Source organism: Monomorium pharaonis, chromosome 9 (assembly GCF_013373865.1).
Source record: "Monomorium pharaonis isolate MP-MQ-018 chromosome 9, ASM1337386v2, whole genome shotgun sequence".
Classification (NCBI taxonomy): Eukaryota; Metazoa; Arthropoda; class Insecta; order Hymenoptera; family Formicidae; genus Monomorium; species Monomorium pharaonis.
In genome coordinates, this window is record NC_050475.1 from 7,793,046 (window position 1) to 7,813,692 (window position 20,647).

The 20,647-nt window shown below is 40.4% G+C and overlaps 1 protein-coding gene across 2 annotated transcripts in view; it reads right to left on the bottom strand.

Annotated features, from left to right (window-relative positions):
- Window positions 1–20,647, bottom strand: part of LOC105830710 — a 48,173-nt gene that overhangs the window by 19,232 nt on the left and 8,294 nt on the right. The window contains exon 1 of one of the 2 annotated variants that reach the window (XM_036291827.1): window positions 10,062–11,636. The exons of the other annotated variant lie outside the window; for it this stretch is intronic. The gene's annotated coding sequence lies outside the window, so the exon portion shown is untranslated. Of the gene's footprint in view, window positions 1–10,061; window positions 11,637–20,647 lie in introns of those variants that run through there. 2 annotated transcript variants of the gene reach the window in all.

The following is a 20,647-nucleotide window of genomic DNA, read 5'->3' on the forward strand; positions in this document are numbered from 1 at the left end:
CCGTCCCTACGGGTCCCCCATCGTTTCCGGTTGCAGCGGTTTCGTATGCACTCGTATTCAATTAGCCGCAGCCGTGATCGCTGAACTCGTAACCGCGTTATTCCGCTCGTTGTTTCGACAAACTGCCTTACGAAAACGACCTCCTTCGAGAATCCCATTCTCCCTCTTGCGCTCTGCACGAGTACGCGTCGCCACCGGATGTTGTCACGGTATTCTTGCCGAAATGCAATTTCGGCGATAAGCGCCGTGACAAGCGGCGAGTATTGGGCCCTGCGAGAAATAAATAATTCAAAGGGAGGGTGGGGGGGGGGGGGGCTAGTGGCGCGAACTGGCCAAGAGCACACGGAACACGCATCCCCTTCCTCGAGGCCATCGATCTTCTCATGTAAATCAAGCATTCGTCTTCGTACGAGTCATTTATTATTATCTCGCTCTTTACATCGCTCTTCGCCCTCCCCCCCTCCCCGCCCTTTCACTCGCCCAGCCATCGCATCCCCCTCGCGATGTGCGCCGGACAATGCGGCACCGCGCCCATAAGCTTTTTGTGTGCATTTCGGACGCGCGCGCAGGCATGACTTTGCGGCCTTTCTTCGTGAGACACCTTGCACCACCGAAGATCCGTTCCCTCGGTAGCATCCCGTTTTAGCCGCCGCGGTCTTTTACGTGCCTCTACCACCCGTCGCGTGGTCCGGTCGAGATTTTAAATCCGCTACAGTGCAAATAAACAGACGGACGTTCCGCGCGGATCTTTTCCCTCGTTCGCGGATCATCCAATTTCATAGGTGATTCGCGACACTCTCGAACGTGACGGGGGCCCCTATCTCTCGGTTTCTCGGTCACCGTACGGCCGCTCTAGGCGCATCTCTCAGGCGATATACGCGCGGCATGCGCGCGATGGAAATTTCTCAAACAGGATACAAAACTTTACCCGTGTTGCCCGCCGTCGGACGACAAAGGCTATTGTCAATCTCTATCCGTTGCCGCGCACAATGGCGGCCGAGAAAAATAGTCGATGTCAATGACTTGGTAACGAAAGAAAAGTTACATCAAACAAAGTCGTTATGCATCAACATGGAAGTACATTGCGTGAAAGAAGAAGGGTCCCGTTTCTGCCCCGACAGACGGAGCCGTCGTATCGTCATATCCTATCTCGCTTTCAATTTATAATCGGCTTTATTTTGGTCTCTTGTGTTATCTCCGGCGTTTCTCTCTCCCATTAATTTACGCGGTCGGGAGATTTCTCTCGGTCGACGCGTGCTGCGACTTCGCCGTTTCATCTTCTTTTCTTTTATCGCCTTTTGTTTATTATATATTACGCTGATAAGGCAAAAAACATCGAGAAAGAAAGCGGAGTGAGAGCTTGGAGAGCGTGAAGGGGATGCGAGAGTGTGTCCGCGCGCGAGATGAGAAGAAGCGAAGAGGATAGCGGGAGGCAACTGGATGAGCAACGGGCGTGCGAAAACAGAGGAAGCATTCATACGAGTGGCGACACGTGTTTCCTTGGTGGCTTCTTCACGTCCGTCTCTCTCGAATGGGCGTTTCTCGCGACGACGGCGCGAAGCAGCTTAATTAAACGCGAAATTTCTCCGCAAACGAACCGGGAAGTCGCCATGAGAAAATCTCCAACGTAGAAAAGCCGTGGAGATGCGCGCGTTCGACTGGCGAAAGCTGCTTTCGGAGTTTCGTGTACACAAACATTTTGTTGACGAAGGAATTAATTAGATTTCATGTAAAACGGCACCGATTGTTGCGGAAAGTTTTTAGAAAGGTTTAAACTTTTCACAATTTCATGTGCAATAATTTTAAAAGAATTCTGCGAGTCTCATGTAAAATGTTGCAATAGAAATAGTATTTCTAAAATCGATTACTTGTAAATTAAAAAATATATCCTTAGGCAGAACAAAAAGTTTTTATGGCATCACAATGACATTAAAATGATTCCAAAATGATTATTGAAAATAACTTTTCGATTAATTATAATTTATTTTTATGTTATTTGTGACTTGATTTTATTTAAGTATAATCATTGTGACTTGTTTTATTTAAGTATAGCCTTGAGTATAGCTTGTAATGATATCAAAGTAAAGAATTGACACAATTGTGTGTTTTGTATGGAATTATCAATAGCAATAACCATTAATAAATTAGATAATGTAATAAAAAGTACATTAAATAACAAATAGACCTTGCTTTAATATTTTACTGCATTTTTTTTCACTTATAAAGTTTATTACGAGTTTTTTTAAAGAGGAAAGTTGATAAATGTTATTCAAACATAGACTTCAAATTCTTATTTTTTGTAGTAGATATAAAATGTAATAATGTTATGCAAATAAAAAAATATATATGTATATGTTTTATTCATTAAACATATTTCAAATATTATTGGGATGTATTATATTAATTAGATTAAATACTAAATAAAAATATAAAAAAACGGTAAGTATACTTTGTATAAAATTGTTTTTAGTTTTTGCAATCGTATAACATAATAAATATCATTTCCAAAGTACGTTAAATAAAAAACTAAGTTAAAGTATTTCAGAAATATTAATTAAATTTATTCGAAAAATTACGGTTAGCGATATTTTAAGAAGCTATTTCAATAATTTTTTGGTAATGCTTCAGAAAGTTTGTATATTGTTTTTAGTAATTTGTTTAAAATTTCAAATACAAGCATCGTGAACATTTTGTTATTCCAGAATTGTTTGAGAAATGTTGCTGACATAATTTCGTAGTTTTATAAAATACTTTACTTTTTATATATAACAGAAAATAAAATATTTTATCCTTGAGAACTGTGTCGGTGCTGCATGGATATAAAATATGTACACTAAGAAAAAAAGTTGTTGATTTGACTAAATTTTTCAACTTGATTAAATTTCTTCCATTCAACTATTTGTGTATTTCAGTCAAATATATAAATATTTAAATTGAAGTTCAAGTATTCTATGTATTTAAGTTAATTGCATAAATACTTGAACAAAGAAATTTAATCCTGTTGAAAAATTTAGTCAAATTAACATTTTTTTCTCAGTGTACATAAACAAAAAACACAGAAGTATTTATCGTAAACCTGTCATTTATTAAATATCGTGTTTGAGATTCGATATCATAAGTATTTATGACGAATGGCGTGATGATGAATTGCGGCAATCCTCGAATTAGCTCCTCGCTACCAGCCGAACGTGTCAGGGATTTGAAGCGAGATGATGACGCGACGAAACACGAACAGGGAGAGGTGTAGAATGATACAAAGACGAACAACAAGGACATCCTGTATTAGCGAATCCATTGTGCAAATTATAGGTAAGAAGAAGAAGAAGTGCGCGCGTTTTTCTGTGAAAACCTAACGGCATCGCCCTGTTAACAAGAGCTCGACCCGCGATGACTCAACAGTGAGATTGAATTAGGCAAGTGGTCTTACAAATCGAAGTTTATAGGATTTCGAGGATTGGCGAGAAAATCGAAAGAGATGACGCTGGGGCATCAACGTTTAACGGTCGAGACATCATTTATCCTGATGACTGAGGAGCACAGTGCACAAAGAAAGCATCCAAAATCCCCTAAACGGTACTACAAAAGACCAGGTGTTAGGAAGAACGGTTCTTCTGTGTTTATCCTAGAAAATATCGCGACATATTATCACAAATTTCGGAATGACCATATTTTATATAAAGTGCTCGAGCTGTGAATCATTCGATTATTACATGTAATTAACGTTCAAGATTTTTTTATTCGTTTTGATTTCATTATCAGAAATAAGATTTAAATCAAATATAATTAGTGTTACTTCAGTTTTAATTTACTTTTTCTTTTATATTACAAACAGATTTTTTTTTCGAGAACTTAAAAACTAATATTAAAAATTAATATTATTAAATTTAATATTAAAAATTACAAAAGAATTTTTCAATATCAAAAAGGTTCCTTTTTCACTTTTTTTGCTTAAAAACTTTTTTTCTTTTAGAAATATCTTATAAAAAAAGCCACCATTATTCCTATGCATTGGTTCTCCATTTAGCATAGAAAAGAGGCTTCTCGAAGTTTGCGGTGCAATTCGCGTGAAGTAAGACTTGTGTTCCGAGTTCGAACCGGTAAGGCTTTTCTTCCGACGACCGATCGATCGTGCGACCAAGTCGATTCGCCGCCTTTTTCTTCGCGTGCACAAAACGAGTACATTATGCTTAGCGAAACAATAGCGGCAAGGCTCACGCGGAGCTCTCACGTGCGGCAGGACATCGAAGGACAGCTGGCTGGGAGTCTGAAAGGCCTCCTGCGACAAGTGCTGTGATCGGCAGTCGATTGTTCTCGAGGCCGATCAATACGACCGCATATTGGAGACGCCGAGTTCAGTTCAATGGTTCGAAAATGTTACTAGCTGATTGTAATAACTTTTATATTCACGAATGCATTGTAGAATCAGCGAAATTTTACTGATTTCAACGCTATATTATTAATAGTACAATAATTTCAGTGTGCTATATTACTGTATCAATCAGTAATTTATTATATCTTTCAAATAATATTCTGATTTTGATCAATTAGATTATCTCCTCTTAATTGGAATAGTCACTAATAATCACATATGACACTGCAAATCAATGAATAATATACTGATTCCCATTTAGAGAATACGCACAGAAAAACATCAATTCTAAGAAATTAATCAATTTACTTATTTTCTTCTAATAAATAACGGTTATTTTTTCTAATAATTTTCTGGAAAAAAAATGGAACAATTCAGTATTATGTATATTTAAAAAAAAAAAAAAATTTATACTCTTTCAAAATATATTATAAAATTGTGTCAAAGAAAGTTAAAATAATAAACAAATCGAAGTTTTTCAACTTAATATTTTTAGTTAAAGTATTAATTAAATCATTACTATTCAAAATATAATTTTGAATAGATTTTACACTTATAATAAACTTATGATAAATTTGCAGGTATATGAAGTTATAAAATATTTGAAATAAGTAATATTTACTGAATTCACAAGTATACACTTTTCTGTGCATGTTTGTGTGCATGTTTATTTTAAGTTTATATTTTAATGTAATAAATATTACATGTTTCAAGTGAACTTCAAATAATGATGAATGCATTATATGTAATTTAAGATTATTATTAAAAATTGAGTAATTGTTTTTCTTAACATAAATAATATTTTTCTGCGTATACACGATTTATCGAAAACAATATTTTATGTTTTTAATTTTAACAGGGTGAAATGTAAGTACGACTTATCGTCAATGACAAATTTTAAGAGCTATTAAATACATTACAAAGAGTGCCGTATATGCGGGTGAAATTTAATATTTCTTTTAGAGAACCATATCGAATTATCCTTTTGACAACCTCACGTAAACGTTTTTTATGTTTGACAAGTCGGATGTTGTGTTATTCGCGCGACTAGTTTTGTACGACCTTTATCTTATTTTTAGCGCAAAAAGGTTACTCGTGCGATAATTACGACTTAATTTGCAATGGCAATTCGGTTCGGTGAAGTCAAACTTGTACATTCAAACGCGTTACGGGCAAATTTGCGAAAAATCGAGCTTATGCAGCGAGACACAGTTATTCCGTTAATAAGTGGCACTTTATTGTTACTTTGCTCGTATCATTTACGCGCGCTGAAGTATATATAAATGAAAACTCGGAAACTCGTTTATTTTAATTCTCCCGAATACTACTTCGATTTTATTCGCAAATAATAATCCTTGGTTACTATTTTATGATGACATATAATAGAAGAAAAATTATTCCCTTTGCAAAGGATTAAATGCGTCTTTAATTATCTTGACGTTAACAAATATTTATCAATCTAGACGGGATTTTTCGTATTGCATGTTTAAAGTCCATAATTTATCTAAAATACCTATACGATTTGATATGTAATTTATAGAAAAATTTATTTTTTAAAATTTCTATTTTATCCAATTATTATAAATTACAATAAATTATTAAAATTATAATCAAATTGTTTATAATTGTTGCAAGCTATAATTTATTAACTGTTTTCGAAGAAATCAATATTTGCTTCTTATTTAATTCTGCCATCTGTAGCTGAAAGAATCTCATGACTCAAAACATTTCGCATGGATCATCTTATATTGCATAATAATCGAGGGATCGTTGTTGCGAGATTACAGTGAGAGCGCTGCAGGGATGCAATCCCGGTGATCTATACAATCGTCTTGTTAACGGTCGTACCAACTACCTCCCCTTGTACTCGCCCTTTGACACGATTACCGCTGATACCGATAATTTGTCGCTGAGAGGAGACCACGGAGAGCGTGGCGATGCATACGTTACGCCAATGAAGAAGCCCCGTTTGCCGAGGCTTTCGACACGGTCATTTTCCGACCGGTAAATTTCCATACAAACTGCACGGAGGCATTTCTGTCCAGGCGCTCGCTCGCGCGCTCGCGAGGGGCCCCGAAATAAATTGGCTTTCACAGTCCGTATCGTAGCCCTTTCATAAATTAGGTGTATGTGTCACTTGCGATTACGATTCTTTCAACGTTCCGTCGTAAAAACGAGACGTTTGTATACCTTTCTGTAAGCATCAGAGACGTGTCAGAGGTGCTGGTCCCAATATTACGGCGATGCCTCAACGGTATCAACCTTTTGATCCGAAATACCTCCTTTCGCGCGACCAACAGGGAATGTTTTCCCATAGAGGAGTTATGAAAAAGGTCGGGAGGTGCCTGCCCGGATAAATCAATTTTCCGCGATACGAAAAGCGGGTAGCCGCCAACTGGTCGCGGCCGCCGCTGCCTCTTTCCGAGTCGAGACCCTCTCTCTCTCTCTCTCCCTCTCTCTTGAGTTTACCCTCGGGGCATCTCATCCGAGGACTCCGGATGACGGCGGAGCCCTCGAAAAAAGACGGATCCTCCTCGTGGTGTCGAGGTGTCGCGCGTGAGAAAGGGGTGCGAAAGCTCGTCTTGTCTCTGTAGCTGCTTGCCGCACGCTATGGTGCCTTCGAGGCCCTTTTGTCAGTGATTATGGTTTTCTGTCGCCTCTGTATGCTCCTTCTCTGCATCCGTGCAGAGAGGAAGGAAGGAAGGAAAGGAGGCGCGCACACGGGAGGCATGGCACAGAACGCGACGCGAACGCAGGCCTATAAAGGTAGAAACCTGATTCCGTTTTTCCATCTCCTCCCCTTTCTCTCTCTCTCTCTCTCTCTCTCTCTCTCCAGATTCCTCGTACGTCGCCTGTGTGAAGTTAGCACCGCATCTTTCAAAATTGTAAGTTTTATTAAGAGTACTATTTGCACCCCAAAGAGTACTAGAGTTCCTGATAGGTATTAGCAAGAGTACCGCCAAAATACTTAGAGAAATTGCAATTTGAAAATATGAGGTGCTAACTTCCCATGGCACCGCAACATGAAAAATATATTGTTTTAAAGATCCTATCTTAAAGTACTCGAAAAGTACTACAGTTCCTGATACATTTTAACAATAGTACCAACCGCCAAATATTATAAAAAAATTATTGAAATTTGGAGATGGCACCGCAAAATAAAAAAAATATTGTTTTAATGATCCCATCTTAAAGTACTCAAAAAGTACTAGAGTTCCTGATACATTTTAACAATAGTACCAACCGCCAAATGCTTTAAAAAAATTATTGAAATTTGGGGATGGCACCGCAAAATTAAAAAATCATTTTTTTAATGATCCTATCTTAAAGTACTCGAAAAGTACTAGAGTTCCTGATACATTTTAATAATAGTACCAACTAATAAATACTAAAAAAAAAATTTTTTTAAGATTACAGCCTATCTTTCATAAAAGTGGCCGTAACTCCTTTGCCTTTAATTTCACAGCTTTGTGCCTTAATAACTTTCGAAAGTACTCGCTGGGGTGCCAAAAGTACTTCAATCAAAACCCGAAAATTGTAAAAAAAATTTATCTTTCTAAGGGACTGACTGTATCTAAAAGTAGCCGTAACTCTTTTGCGTCAAGTTTCACAGCTTTGTGCCTTAATAACTTTCGAAAGTACTCGCTAGGGTGCCAAAAGTACTCCAATCAAAACCCGGAAATTGTAAAAAAATTTTATCTCTCTAAGGGACTGACTGTATCTAAAAGTGACCGTAACTCTTTTGCGTCAAGTTTCACAGCTTTGTGCCTTAATAACTTTCGAAAGTACTTGCTGGGGTGCCAAAAGTACTCCAATCAAAACCCGGAAATTGTAAAAAAATTTTATCTCTCTAAGGGACTGACTGTATCTAAAAGTGGCCGTAACTCTTTTGCGTCAAGTTTCACAGCTTTGTGCCTTAATAACTTTCGAAAGTACTCGCTGGGGTGCCAAAAGTACTCCAATCAAAACCCGGAAATTGTAAAAAAATTTCACCTCTCTGGAGGACTGACTGTATCTAAAAGTGACCGTAACTCCTTTGCGTCAAGTTTCACAGCTTTGTACCTTGATAACTTTCGAAAGTACTCGTTGGGGTGCCAAAAGTACTCCAATCAAAACCCGGAAATTGTAAAAAAATTTTATCTCCCTAAGGGACTGACTGTATCTAAAAGTAGCCGTAACTCTTTTGCGTCAAGTTTCACAGCTTTGTGCCTTAATAACTTTCGAAAGTATTCGCTGGGGTGCCAAAAGTACTCCAATCAAAACCCAGAAATTGTAAAAAAATTTCACCTCTCTGGAGGACTGACTGTATCTAAAAGTGACCGTAACTCCTTTGCGTCAAGTTTCACAGCTTTGTACCTTGATAACTTTCGAAAGTATTCGCTGGGGTGCCAAAAGTACTCCAATCAAAACCCGGAAATTGTAAATAAATTTCACCTCTCTGGAGGACTGACTGTATCTAAAAGTGACCGTAACTCCTTTGCGTCAAGTTTCACAGCTTTGTACCTTGATAACTTTCGAAAGTATTCGCTGGGGTGCCAAAAGTACTCCAATCAAAACCCGGAAATTGTAAATAAATTTCACCTCTCTGGAGGACTGACTGTATCTAAAAGTGACCGTAACTCCTTTGCGTCAAGTTTCACAGCTTTGTACCTTGATAACTTTCGAAAGTATTCGCTGGGGTGCCAAAAGTACTCCAATCAAAACCCGGAAATTGTAAATAAATTTCACCTCTCTGGAGGACTGACTGTATCTAAAAGTGACCGTAACTCCTTTGCGTCAAGTTTCACAGCTTTGTGCCTTAATAACTTTCGAAAGTACTCGCTGGGGTGCCAAAAGTACTCCAGTCAGAACCCGGAAATTGTGAAAAAATTGTATCTCTTTCGAGGACTTAACATAATTAAAAGTGACCGTAACTTTTTTGTTTTTGATTTTATAGCTTTGTACCTCAACCTTTAAAAGGTCGGCAAATTGTACGTTATATATCAATCTATTTTTTCCAAAAACTTGTATTTATGTATATATATATATAAATTTTTTTACAATTTCCGGGTTTTGATTGGAGTACTTTTGGCACCCCAGCGAGTACTTTCAAAAGTTATTAAGGCACAAAACTGTAAAATTAAAGGCAAAAGAGTTACGGCCACTTTTATGAAAGATAGGCTGTAATCTTAAAAAAATTTTTTTTTCAGTATTTATTAGTTGGTACTATTATTAAAATGTATCAGGAACTCTAGTACTTTTCGAGTACTTTAAGATAGGATCATTAAAAGAATGATTTTTTACTTTTGCGGTGCCATCCCCAAATTTCAATAATTTTTTTAAAGCATTTGGCGGTTGGTACTATTGTTAAAATGTATCAGGAACTCTAGTACTTTTTGAGTACTTTAAGATAGGATCATTAAAACAATATTTTTTTTATTTTGCTGTGCCATCTCCAAATTTCAATAATTTTTTTATAATATTTGGCGGTTGGTACTATTGTTAAAATGTATCAGGAACTGTAGTACTTTTCGAGTACTTTAAGATAGGATCTTTAAAACAATATATTTTTCATGTTGCGGTGCCACGGGAAGTTAGCACCTCATATTTTCAAATTGCAATTTCTCTAAGTATTTCGGCGGTACTCTTGCTAATACCTATCAGGAACTCTAGTACTCTTTGGGGTGCAAATAGTACTCTTGATAAAACTTACGATTTTGAAAGATGCGGTGCTAACTTCACACAGGCTCGTACGTCTCCCTCTTTCGTTTACTCGTTTGCTCTCTCATCCCCCGACTGCAGTGTCGCCGTTTTTCTGTCTCTCCTCTCCCGGAGCCGCGTGACAACGACCTGGAGCTAAGTAAACATCATCGTCGGACTCTAATGGAAATCGAATCGAGCCGCGCGACGCAACGCAAGCTTCCGCGCGAACTAAACAGCGCCGTCATGGAAGACCGGTTCCGCGTTTAGCCTGCAAACCCTTTTCTTTTAGAAATTACTCGACCAAAATGTTCCTTGCTAGGTCTCTCGTTTTCTTCCTCTCTCTCTCTCTCTCTCTCTCTCTCTTGGCTCCGCGACGCGACATTAAAAAGCTCACCTACCGGAAAGGGGTGCGTGCTTGTTTGCTTTCACGTGAAAGCCAAACCTATGCTTTGTGCCGAATTCCTTTCATCGACGACGTGGCAAACGCGGATAAATTGTTGGCGCCATTGTAAAGGATTTCGATTTACCACAGTGGTCTTGTAATCGCGTTAAATAACTTCTCGTCGGTCCTGGCACAACAAGGAAGGGGAGAATCCGCGGAAAGAATCCGCGCTTGCCCACTTGATTGCACTCTGAAGTGGAGGGCAAAGGAGAGAGGTGGAAAAAACAAATTTTTCCTCTCGCACGAAGGATTTCTCGTCGTTCGACAAAGGAAGGGCCCTTAACCCGATTGCTTGACGACTCAATCCCGGCACGACCCTACAATGGCGAGAGAGCAGATCGAGATAACATTGTCGCACGATTTTTCGTGACGACCATTGTGACGCACAGCTGGCCGAAGGGTTGCACCGCCATTACGGCGATTTTGTCCCTTGATTCCAGATGGGTCGACCCTCCAAGGAGATACACAGACGGCTTCGTAACTCTTTCCTTTGGAAATTAATTGTTGCACCGGTCCCGCCGCGGCTGGGGTAAGGCCCATTCGGACTCCCTTCCTCCCCCTCCCCGAAGCGCGTTTCTTATCGTGCTGCGAGTCCAGCGGTCGGATGTAAGACGAGTTTTCACGCGAACGCGATCGATCTTGTATTGGCTGCAGAACGATTTTTCCTCGTGCGACTCTTCGCACCGTCTTTCGCTCGCGACTTTTTCTTCCTTTATCCGTCACCACCAGAGGGTACGACGTAGGGTGTAATACGATATAGGGATTATGTCGCGCCTCGACGGCACCTAATTGAACCCTGGAGGTACCGGATGTTGTATATGTTGTGACCGTTAGTCGACCAATTCCTGAACGACTTCATTCATCTGGTTTTTACAATGAGCTACCTTGATGCAACGGAACACAATATGTGTCGTAAAATAATTTTGTATTACTTGGCTTGCTACCCTTCCAGAAAGAATTTCTGGTAACGAGACTGAAAATATTCTCGACGTACTTATTGCAACCCTGGGCAGTATAAAAATAAAGTTTAATATTAATATGAGACCGATAATACCGATTTTCCTCCGTCGAATTAAATAAGATCCACTTGTCTTGAGGTAAGAATATAACACATATAGATTTCAATTTATATTGTATATTCTATATTCAGTCATTCTATATTTATATTCTGTATTCTATAATTTCAGTTTATATATTTTCTTTATATTCTTTATATTCTAACATTTAAAATAAAAATTTATTCGATATTATAACGATAATTTTCTTTGCTTAGATTAATAGTTTAAGACAACCGACACGGAGACAAGCGTTCTTTCGTATATTAAAAAAAAAACCGATGCGATGCATTATAATTAACATCTGTGAAAAGTTCCTCAGTCTTTACCCCTACGCGTAAAGCAAGTCCTTATAGATCAATACACTGCGGGACGAGATATTTTTGGTCTTCACTAAACAAACTCCCTCGTGGGTCTTAGTAATATTTTATTAGGGAAAAAATATTTAATTTTTCTGCCAAGAATATTATGAAATTGCTATCGTCTAATCTAATTTATCTGAGAAAACTATAATAGGACAACATCAAGATTATTTTATCCTAGATCTAAGAATTTCTTTATTCAAGAATAAAACTTTTTTTTTCTCGGCGATAATTATATAACCGTATTAATCTTATACCTATATCAATCTTACTTTGATAGAGATAATTAAACTCGATTGTGTTACAAAAAAAATATCCAAGTTGCACAATTTTATCTAAATCTATAGTCACTACGCAGATACGCGCATAATTGTGCAGTATTAAAATAATTTTTACTTTAAACATAACATCCGTTACATCATCTCTTAACATTACGTCGTAGCAGTAACGATCGATAGTCTTACAAGATGGTTTGTATCAAAAGGTGTAAAAATATCGCGGACTCCGGCGTCGGAGAAAACAGCTTACCCGTGGGCGTGCGAGTTTTCCTTTTTCAAGCGCCGCGATTGAATTTTATTCAAAAGATAGCATCCGTACATTCCGTTACGACGGCAAAAGGGTTGACACGGTCTTGTCGAATCGTCTCCGAGCACCTTTTCTCGCGGACGGGGGTCGGTAACAGCTGCAGGCGTCACTAACATCGCGTGACTATCAGCGTCGTAGGGGTGTCGTGTAGGTTATTTGGATTACGAAAGCAATACGGAGGGGTTGTTGACCTCCGTACGGCGTACGCTCTTGGCACGGCGAGGTTTACGAAGGAATATTTTCCAGTAAAGCTATCGGCTTCGACGGTAAATACCGGTGCGCTGCCCTGCAGGCTGCGAAAGCCCAGCACGCGCGACACGAGCATAAGTGCCGACACACACGTGCACCGCCGTGCAGGACATTTTTCCAGGACACGCAAGCCGGGAAGACCAGTTTCTGCGACCGATTCTGGTTCTCTCGAGAGGAAGGGCCAAGGTGAACGCAACTTCCGACGGCGGCGACCATTTATTTTGACAGTGAGGATAGGGAACGAGTGTGATCTAGCTCGTTGACGCGTCTATACAGCGTAAATAACCGCGATGAAAGAAAGCGCGGAAGCGAAAGAGATTTCGAGAGACGTCGGAGAAGTTAGAATGGAAATAAATACGATTTGATATGATCTTCTTTCACGTTGTATAATATACCTGATTTATCAAAACACTCTTCGCGCACGAGGGGAGGACGTGATTAATGAAATGCTCGTGAAAATACATACTATATATATATATATATATATATATATATATATATATCGGATTATTGCGTCGTTACTTCGCAAGGAGCAGCAGTCTCGAGCGATATCGGATTAACCGACGCGCGTTATATCCCGGTAACTCGTAACGAGAATTAATGGATTCGAGCGCAATCGGATAGTTCTGGGTCACAGCGCGATGCATGTAATGAGAAATCAAGAAGGCTACGTAATAATCGCGATAACGTTAACGCACACCCCGGGATTTAATAAGCGGCGTACGCGCAATACAATTCAAGTCGAAAGTCGTAGTTTCTCGAAAATCATGCGTGCGCGCGCTGAAATATGAAAGAGGAAGTCGCGCTGCGCGGAAGATCAGAGGTGCCGATTAGGCCGGCTATTCCGAAATTCGATCCAGCAATTTAGAGGCGCTGAAAGGCGCCCAACGGAAACGCCACCCGCCGCGCGTCGCATAAAGCCAAGGAGCGTAAAGAGCGGAATGAAACCTCGATGCAATCGTGCGATTACGATTCGATGTAACGCGCCTAACTCTGTAATTACGTTGTTACCGCTCCCATGGGTTCAACGGGGCTCCTTCGTGCGTGTCCGTCTAAGCAGAAACGTCGTGAGATCCCTTTTACCCGTCTCTTTCCGGCACGGAAGAGAACATGCCATTTGGTTCCAGACAATTTTCTTTTATCCGTTAGAAAAGAGAAAAGATTTAGATGTTTTATTTCTAACAAATCTATTTCTAACAAATCTACATTACGATATTCATCATTTTTAAACCGTACACGAAAAGAATTTTCTCTTAAAAATTACCCTGAAAATCGTGGTAATTGTAGGACAATGTAAACCTTGAAGAATTTTGCTGTACTTTTGACAAAATTTACTAAAATTTGATAAAATTTTGTAAATTTTACGATACTTCTAACAAAATTTACTAAAACTTTGCCAAATTTTATTAAAATTTTACTAAATTTTATTAAAAGTATAGTAATTCTTCAAGGTTTACGTTGTCTCACACTTACCACGATTTTCAGGATAATTTTTAAGAGAAAATTCTCTCCGTGTATACAAAATTTTTTTTTAACTATAGAGAAAATTATAAATTGTAGAATTAAATAGAATAATATATAAAGATATAGATATATAGTCATCGTGTGCTGGCCATCATGTACGCGTTATACAAAGGGAATTAGATGGGAGGAAGAACGAAATGAGTGTAGAAAATGGTCTCATATGCGTAACATGCGTGTGGGCACTCGCTCCACTTATCAATGTAGCTCGGTATCAGGCTAGGTAACCTATGAAAAATATAACGACGGATTCTAGTGCAGCCTCGCTGACAGAACGAGAGGGTTCGTACGAAGCTCTATTGACATTGATAAAGACGCCCCTCGCGCTAGTCTTTTAATATACTCGCGTGTTACATGTGCCTCGCGTATACGGTTCAAAGAGAAATTGCATTCATTACTTGCGAAATAATTTTCTGCCGTTTCGCGAGACATGAGTGCCGATATGCGTGGATGTTATTTGAGTAATCTGATTCTTTCGTGATTAATAGGATACGCGTATTTCATTTAAATTGGAATTCATTTAAAATGAAAAAAACTATTTTCCTATATTTTTCTTTCGATGTCAATCGTTGCACTTTATATACTAAGTTATATACTAAAGTAGAAAAATATATAGAAAAAGAGTAGTAGCATCCATTTACATTTTGTATAATAACTTTGTTAATATTTTCAATTGTAAACTTAATGATTATATTTATTGTATTCTTTTAGACCTGATGTTATGATATATTTATTATGTTGAATATTTTTATTATTATAAAACTGTAATGACATAATAGATCAAAGGAGGGCTGAGATGATAATATGATCCTCTTAATTATACTGATATTACATAAAACTTCTTTTGCATGTATATAATACTAAAGTTTTATAATATATGTAATGTAAACTATAAATTATCAGTAAGGACTGTGTTATTTCTAATTATGAATAACTCAAAATGTGTATAAACGAATGAATAGTTAAATAACAAAAACACTGAAGTGTACATACATTCGTGTAATGATATTCTCAAGTTTAAAGGATTCACAGAATGAGAAAGTATATGTAATTAAATGTTAAAATGTACTTTGAAAAAGAGAAAGCTTCGAAATGCTTAAAAGTAAAAAATGTCTTGTAATAAATGTCGGCTATTGTATATTGGTATATTAGCATCACTACATAACAGACTACTAAACAAATGATACTTTAAGTAATTACTAGAATTCCTCGCCTAATAACGGAAATAATACGAATAGCCATAATACCTATACGGCCCATAATCTTTTCTACTGTTATTAGATCTGTGCACAAGTTCATGTAAAGTTTCTTAACAAATTAAAATACTCGTAAAAATAAGTTGCAGCAGCATTATTTATTAAAAAAAAAAGTTTCCATTGCTTTCAACGCTTCAATTGCTTCCTGACAGCAATGAAAGCTATTTCAAATGCAATTTTACATTGCAATGTATTTTTACAAATATTTAAACTTGTCAAAAAAACCTTAAGAGCTCTTATGCAAAGACTTAATAAATTTTTATCTCAACATATTTTTTACGTTATGGCAATTCGGCAGACTAGCACACTAAATCCAAGCTATTATTTTCGTGTTTCGCTGAAAGTAAAGTATCGATCAAACGGTGGAGATAACGATTATGCAAGTTGTAGGTACGGGAGCCTTGGCGAAATTCTAAAAATGTGAAGTCATTGCCGACTGGATAAGAGTTTCGCAGGGGAAAAGGGAATGTAGAAATACGACTGCCGAGAAAGAGAGAGAAAGATATCTAAACGCGGAGCAGCGCTCGCAGAGAACACTGGGTCACAGCAAACGGTGCAACGCCCTGACTAGTGCTCCGTCTTCGTCCAATTCGCCTTGCAGGCACTGCGCAATGTCCTTTCTCGCTCGCTCGTCCCGCGTATCATCGATTCACCGACTCGCTGTCGTTCTCGCGACCGCGAGAATAGCGTAGGTCCGTCTCTCCTGCCGCCAGCGACGACTATCTCGCCTGTAACATCGACTTCCGTCCCACGAATACCAAGCTACCATCGTATCGTTGCTGCCTCTTTCACATGCCCGAGCATCATGGCGTGCTCTCTTTCTCTCTCGTGTTCCGACGATCGTCGTCTCTTTCTTTTTCCCAGGTAGCCATTTTCCAAACGCACCGGTCAGCTGTTCTCCCACATCTGGCTTCTTGTTGACAATACGTTTCCCGTGGCGGAGACAGATGTAAAAATTCCAAAATAAAAGATCACGAGTTGCGTCAAAAGTTCTCGGTCGCTTTTCACCTGTTAGAAGCGTACGTATTAATCGTGCCTATATAATATCGCCTTCAGCTATTATGAACAAAAAATGTGTGAAAATAATCTGCAGGATTATCATTCGAGATATTCGTCAAAAAGGCTATCGAATTGTGCCGCTGTATACAAAGTGGCTGTGAACATCTCTCGAGGTCTGACGGACTTCTTTCATTATTTTTATCTTTTTTTTTAATTAGAAACTTTCCATAACCAGATGCTCTCTGTCATCTCCCGCTTCGCAATGAACTGGAGCCTTCTCTGTTCTATCAACTCGAGCTACCCATGTAGCTTTTTCCCTTCGTCCTCGCGCGTAAGTTTGTCACTGTCGCTCGATTGAGTAGAATGAAAGAACACGAGTCGTTCCTGTATCTGACACACACGTACGCATACATACACAAGGAGGGGGGGAGGAGGACCATTTCCTGTCCAACGCGAACATTATTCTCGTCAGCTGTTCGAGACGGAGATAGAAAGATTATTTCGACCCTCTTCTCTCGCGCGTCATTCGCCGATGAGTTCGGATGCGCGCTATTAAATGGGTCTTCTGTTTCATTCCCTTTATCGTCGCCATATCTGATGGCCCATCGAGCCGACCTGCCACATACTTCATTTGCATAGTTGACCGGCGACAAACAACATATTATGCAATAAATTAGAGTCTAGAAGGCTCTGTGTAAAATGCGGAGTTGTCTGCAATTCCTAAAGTTAAACATTATGTTTCAAGTCTGGCTTCTTTCATCGCTGTACTGACAACACTGTCTTCTGCAGTCCTTTTCATGACGTGATACAGCTAAGGGCATATAATTACACCCACTTGAGGGCCCGGCATTCCCATCGTCAAGCGGCGCTAATTAATTTGTGTGCGAGAAACCGACGACGAGACACGTGCGCCCAGAAAAAGTGCTTTAATGTCGTCGCACTTGGTGTTTAAGAGAGATCGTCAAGATGATGTTGAAAGTTGCGAACCGGAGGTGATCTCGCTAGCAAATCATGCGAATCGCATTTATGTCGACTGTTATTCTAGCAGTACAATACGTTGACAGTACATTGGCTAATTTTAGCTAAACATTGATTATATTGGAAGTGGATTGGCCAATGTTTTTCTCAATGTAACAGTTAATACCCAATATGAAAATTGAATAAATATCGTTGTCTAATATTGGTTTAACATCGACCTAACGTTGACTCAATATTACTTAGACTTGGCTGAATAAGGTAAAGCGTAGCCACTTTACAATATTGAACCAATATTAGGGATATTGCATTTACATTATTTCCCAATATTGCGCCAATGTTTTGCGCTACTAGGGTATCGTCACTGCAAAATTGACTCAAATGATCGCTATGACCCAAGTAAAAAGAGACGAATGACATACATGCACAGGGGATGAAAACCGGGATTAAAATTGTGAGAAAATACGGCGACAGCCATAAGATAAGCAGATCCTGCATCAGGCGGGTACGGCTCTGCGAGACATTTTCACAACCGCTTTTCTCCGGCAGGACTGGTTGCGCGAATCGGGGAAGAAGCGGAACCCGGTTCGAGGCGATCGTAGAAATTCAACTTGAAACGCGATTTCGCTTTAACCGTCCGAGGTCGAGGTGAAAAGACATTCGCAGTAATATGACGATGACTCACTCGAAACGGTGATATCAATCGATTGTGATAGTAAAAATCTCGATATCTAAAGATTACTTTGAAGCGATCGAAGTAACGCGCAAAACATTTCTGCTTCACGTTATCTCGGAAGGCTGTAAAAGGCCAACTATCTCTTGTTTATATATACGGGTATACAACTATCAGTCGCGAGTAAATCTAACGCTCGCGACGATCGGAACTCCGTAACGAACGTCGTGCAACTCCGGATGTGTTATCGCCCGCAGGCGCGTGATAAGGAGCGAGGCAGTGCAACGAGATACCGGGGGGCGCGCATACGCATCATCGCTCGGACACGACGCGCAGAATGTGCGCCACGAGGCCGCGCGATACGCCGTGCTGATCTTGAGGAGAGCGCGCGGCATATCACTCGCTCGCTCGCGAGAGAAAATAACATCGTCCGGCCGAGCGAACTTGATTTTTTCACGTCCGATCTCGCGACGGCGATTTATGGCGCCGCGGATCACGTAAATGGCACGAGACGAACGCGCGCGTTTTGCCGCGGATGCCGAATACATGTACATACACGTGGAAGACGAGGAGGAACGGGCATTTAGTGAAAGGCAATGCGCGCGTAGTCTTTCGTGTGGCCGAGATTCGAGTCCCGATCGAGCCTACAGTCACGAACCCCCCGGGTGTCGCGTCGCTTCATTTCGCGCTCGGTCCGCCCGAGCGGAACACCCGGTATACGCGCGCGCGCGATTATTCGCGATTTATTATTCGCGCTCGTGCGAGGAAGAGAGCGGTCGGCCGCCGCCGTTGTAATTTGTTTGGATTCGTGACGCAAGCTCTCCTTCTTTCCGTCTGTCTGTCTCGCTCCTTCTCTTTCTCCTTTCTTCTTTCTTCCGATCTGTCGGACACGTCGACAGAAATGATCCTCTTTCGCCTCCCTTAGCTCAATTGAACCTTTTTAACCGCAAGGCCCGCGCGTCTCCGCATCGTGACGCGTAAGCTCAATTTCGTCCACTGAATAGCGATACTTAGGGGATTACTTCATGAAACATGTAATGCCAGGCCAGGGATTTCTCAGGAGGATTCTCAAGTATCAAAAGGATTCCTAGAGAATCGCAGAAACTCGAATACGGATGGGGTCCGACTTTATCTACATGTGTATATCTTAATCCCCGGTCGCGGCGAGTTCCTTGTGAATGGCACTTGTGGACCGTGCTTAATTCGGCACTGTGACCCTAATTTAAGTCGTCCGGACTCCGTAGAGAGAAAAGGAGAAAAAGAAAGGAAGAAAGAGAGAGAGAGAGAAGAGAGAGATGATCGTTGCGCAGAAACGAGCCGAGCGCGAATCAAACGTTTACGTGCGGATTTGTTTCTCTCTTCGCGGATATATCGTCAAAATAAAAATAAAAAAAAAACCGCCGGAATCGAAAACCGACGAATCGCACCGAGGAGGTACGAGGTGGTGACCACCGTGTAACACCTTGAAATCCAGTTTCCCGCACGCTGCACGACGCCGAAGAACGAGAAATGTGAAACTCTCGGCGTCGTCGCCGTCGTCGTTCAGGTCGACAGTGCGGTGCGAGAGCGTCTTGTGGATTCTTTTTTTTTTTCAAGGATCCCCATTGGCCGCTATTTACACGGCCACGCAGTTGTGCCCTCCCCCCTTCGTATGACAAAGAGCTCCTTTATGTGCCCCTCCGATGCTCGAGTCTTATTTCGCGAAAAATTACGTACCGAGTTGCGGAGAGGCGGATGACGGGGGATGAAGATACGCGGCGCGAAGAAATCAACTCTCCCGGGGGGAGGGGAGGGGAAAGGGGGAGGATATTTTCTCCAGCCTGCCAAACGGGAAATAATCAAAATGATTTCGACTGAAGCTAATTGAAGACTTACATAACGTTCCGTTCTGTAAACGGCGTGAGGTACGATACCGCTCTCGTGCCACTTCGTGCCACACGGGGAAATATAATTAACGAGCGAGCGAGCGTAGCAGTCGAAATTATAATATAAAGCCGCGGGTATCGAGGCGGGTAATGCCTCGTTATACGGCGCGGTTTCGCAACGATTGGGATTGGCGTGCGCCGGTGTGTCGTAATGTGCAATGAAACGGAAAATCCGGTAAGTTTTAATAGGAGTTCCCGTTAGAAGAGAAAGGGTTGCGTTTCTTCGCTCTTGTCGCCCTGCGAGCTCGCGGGGAGGAAAGCCCGCCGAAGGCAGCCAGCCGGGCAGGGATTCGATACGCACGGCCGTGAAAACCGGCACGTCGCCGTCGCGGCGTTAGGCCCGCCTGCTTTCCTTTTTACTGTTTCTTGACCCGCCGTAAACCGTCGAGAATTTAGGTAGGTATCTCGCGCGTTTCGCGTTAAACGAGGAGAGAAAAAGATCAACTAATCGCGCACAACTTCTCGTCCAGCTGTAAACACAAACGAGAAGGGATTCATTTCATTAATTTTTTTTCTGCAAAATAGATACTTATCGACTGAGACGTGATGTTTAT